Source organism: Manis pentadactyla, chromosome 7 (genome assembly GCF_030020395.1).
Source record: "Manis pentadactyla isolate mManPen7 chromosome 7, mManPen7.hap1, whole genome shotgun sequence".
Classification (NCBI taxonomy): Eukaryota; Metazoa; Chordata; class Mammalia; order Pholidota; family Manidae; genus Manis; species Manis pentadactyla.
Genome location: NC_080025.1, coordinates 31,696,210 through 31,699,619, shown reverse-complemented (window position 1 = coordinate 31,699,619; position 3,410 = coordinate 31,696,210). Strand labels below are relative to the sequence as shown.

The 3,410-nt window shown below is 43.1% G+C and overlaps 1 non-coding gene across 1 annotated transcript; it reads left to right on the top strand.

Moving 5' to 3' along the window:
• The first annotated feature begins 823 nt into the window (after positions 1 to 823).
• LOC118908314 (U2 spliceosomal RNA) lies at positions 824 to 1,013 on the top strand. Its single transcript, XR_005023139.2, has one exon. It is a non-coding gene; the product is annotated as a U2 spliceosomal RNA (small nuclear RNA).
• Positions 1,014 to 3,410: the final 2,397 nt, after the last annotated feature.

Here is a 3,410-nt window from a genome sequence, read left to right as displayed (position 1 = left end):
TGGTTAACTTGCTCGTTAACAAACACTCCAAAATTTGTGGTGAACAATTTATTATTGTCTCTCATGGATCTGTTGACTGGGTCAGCTGGGCAGATCTCTCATGGGGTTGTAAATCAGATAGACAGGGGCCAAGGCTGGAGTTATCTAAAGGCTTTTCTAGACCGGACGTCCAAGATGGCGCACTTAGTGGCTGAGTGGACACTGCCAGCTGGAGGTCAGCTGTGGTTGGTGACCAGAGCACCTTCATGTGGCATCTCCATAGGGCTCTTCATGGCATGGCGGCTGGGTCTCAAGAAGGAATGTCCCAAAGGGCGTAGACAGAAGCTGCAGACTTGGCCTTAGAAGTCCCTGGAGTCACTTCCTCCGTATCTTGTTGTCACGCAAGGCATTAAGGTCAGTCTGGACTCCAGAGGCAGAGAATTCTATTCCACCTCTTGGTAAGACAAGAAGTATGCAACACAGGGCAGGAGGGAACTGATGGCAGCCATCTTCGTCTAACACAGAGTGGTACCATATTCTTCCCTTACCCCAAGATTCTAAAACTATTTCATTCATTTCCAACCCTATGCTATCTCTATCCCCCTTCCCTCAAATTCATGATCTCTCTAATTAATGCCTTCCATTAAGAATGTATCTCCTATACATCAATCAATAAAAGGGGTTTGACAGTTTTCTTTGTAAAACCAGTCCTGAGCTTAGAGCGCAGAAGGTTTGACTCAGAGAATGACAACACAACACTGGAGAGGTCTTTTTTTTTTTTTTAAGTTACTGTTGGAGGGGATGAAAATTCAGCAGAAAATAATGAATCTTAAGAATTGGCCTAATTGCTTGTCAGCCTTTTAGCTAAGATCAAGTGTAATATCTGTTCTTATCAGTTTAATATCTGATACATCCTCTATCCGAGGACAATATATTAAATGGGTTTTTGCAGCAGGAAGTTGGAGTAGGAGCTTGCTCCTTCCCCCGCAGCATCGGCCTGCTGGTGCAGTACTTCCAGGAACGGTGCACCCCTTCTTTCACTGTGGTAACAAAAGATCATGATTAGGAACATTTTTCTGTTCCTAGATAGAGCGTTTTTCAGATTCCAGTGCTATCTTCCATTTGGGACATGGGGCTTGAATTATTTAAATCACACATAATTTGTGATCAGAACATTCAGAGCAAGACTATAGATGGGACTCTTCTGTTGACTGAAAAAGAAAGAAATGGTGAAGTGGCTGATCGATGTTTGATTCAAAGACTTTTAAATATGCCTTCTGATTTGGAAATTTACCAAGAATCTTTTGAAAATAAATTCCTAGAAGAAACAAGGAAGTTCTATGCAACAGAGGGAAGGAACTTAGTGCAGAAATTAGAGCCCACTAATCTGAAGAAGCAAAAGAATCTTTAATTGACACAGACTTCATTGAAAGATATAAGGAAAATCCAAGCCAGTTCAAGTATGTTGCATAAAACTCTGGTCTTAATCTGAACATTTGATACTCTTTCCACTTTCAGTGGGTACCTCATGGTTCTGTCCATTGAATAAATACTGGTGTCTGAATAAAAGCAATGTATTAAAAATATAAATGCAGAATTAAAATTTCCATCAAAGTTATCAATTAAAGCACACACCTCTATGAGTGAAAATTTCTTTAAATGCCACTATCCACAATCTACTTAATCATCTAAAAGTACCTGGATTATTTCATACTCTTTGCTATCTATGCTCTATTACAATATGTTTAATGTTGTCTACATGTAGAACAAATTACTCTCAGGAAGAGCAAGAATATATCCAAACATTTAAAGGAAAATGGCAAAATGATTTATATATCTGTATGGTTTAAGCCTTATTTATATATAAGAATTAAAGGTATCTATTTGTCCTTATACTGGCCTTTCTATTAGAAATTTATCATGTAATAATAGAAAATACTTACTATTATAGTATGGAACCAGTCTTATAATTTATCTGCAATAGAAAAAAATAATTTCAGACTTCTTGAAAACAATTTTCTTTATATATATAATAAATGTACTTATACTACCTATTATAAAAAAATTTTTTTAAAAAGAATTGGCCTAATTCTAAAAACTTTCTGTTTGAAAAGAGAGTCTTCAGTTCACATCAAAGCTCTGTAGAACACGAACAAGGTTTATGCTGCAAATCCTTACAGCCCGTCCCCTCCTGTCTGCCTCACCCCGGAGCCTGCAGGCCCAGGGCTGCTGTGCCAGAAGCAGAAAGACCGGTGTTTACTTTCCCCTATAAGTAGGAGCCTCTTCACCAGCCCCTCTGGCTGCCCGGGGCTCCCAGTGACCCATCAGGCCCACCTCTGCTCTGAGACAGAGCTTCTGGGGTCTGCGGGAAGGGCCCTGTGGGACAAAGCCCCCTCTCCAGCCTCTCCACCCAGGAGGCTGAACGTTGTTGGGGAGAAGTTACTGCCAGTTTCTTCAGGATCATCCAGCAGTGCGGGGAGCCCTGAAGGCCAAGGGGACATTGTTATTTGTACTGAACGAACTGTTTTACATCATCATCTCCCAGGAGGCGCTGCGGACTGGGGAAAGAGCACTGGACAGGGAATCCCACAAGCTGAGGTCCTGTTCTCCACCTGAGGTCTGGGTGGCTCTGGGGGCTCAGCTGGAAAATAAAAGTCCTACTAGGGAATAATCTTTAGAGCTCTTCCATCCCCAAACTGTCCTTCCAGAAAACTAAAGTCAGGAAGAGCTGTTGGCATTACAGAACATCCCATGCCACAAAGCCACACAGAATTTCTGCTCCCCTTATCCTGCCAGGATGCACTGCAGTCCCGAAACCATTTGAAGTGATTCATCTGTCCCCGGGCGCTGGCCCTCCAGGACAGCCAGCCTCTGTTCAGGCCACGGTGGGCAGCTGATAAGAGGAAGAGTTTGCAAACTTGCTACCTCGGATAAATCCACAAGCTGTTCTCCTAAAAGGCATGGACTCGGGGGGGAGGGGGGTGGTGAGTTTCCTCAGCGCTGGAGGTCTCTATATATTCTTTAGATCTTAATCATGAGGTCGGAAAAGGGGGTTGGGGTGGAGGGTGGAGGCCGAGGGGGAGGGGAAACGGGAAGAAAAAAAACTCCACTGCAACAAAAAAGGGGCAGCCTCACATTCTGGTCCTGTGAGACCCAGAACCCCATTCAGAGTTTTCAGAAAATAGGGTCAGGCATGTCTTGTGACCTGAGATCCCAGAGCGCCTCTGTTCCCCGTAATTATCTACTACAGCACTCTGCCTGCCAAATACAATGAAACAATTTGTCACTTCAATTATCTGTCAGTCAACACGGAGGCCTTTTCAGCAGGCCAGCACATGTGTTTGGAGAGCTTGTCAGTGAGGGCTGTCTAGCCAGACCCATAACCATGGAAAATGGAACCTTTGTTAATTCTGGTTCTTAGAAAAGTAAAT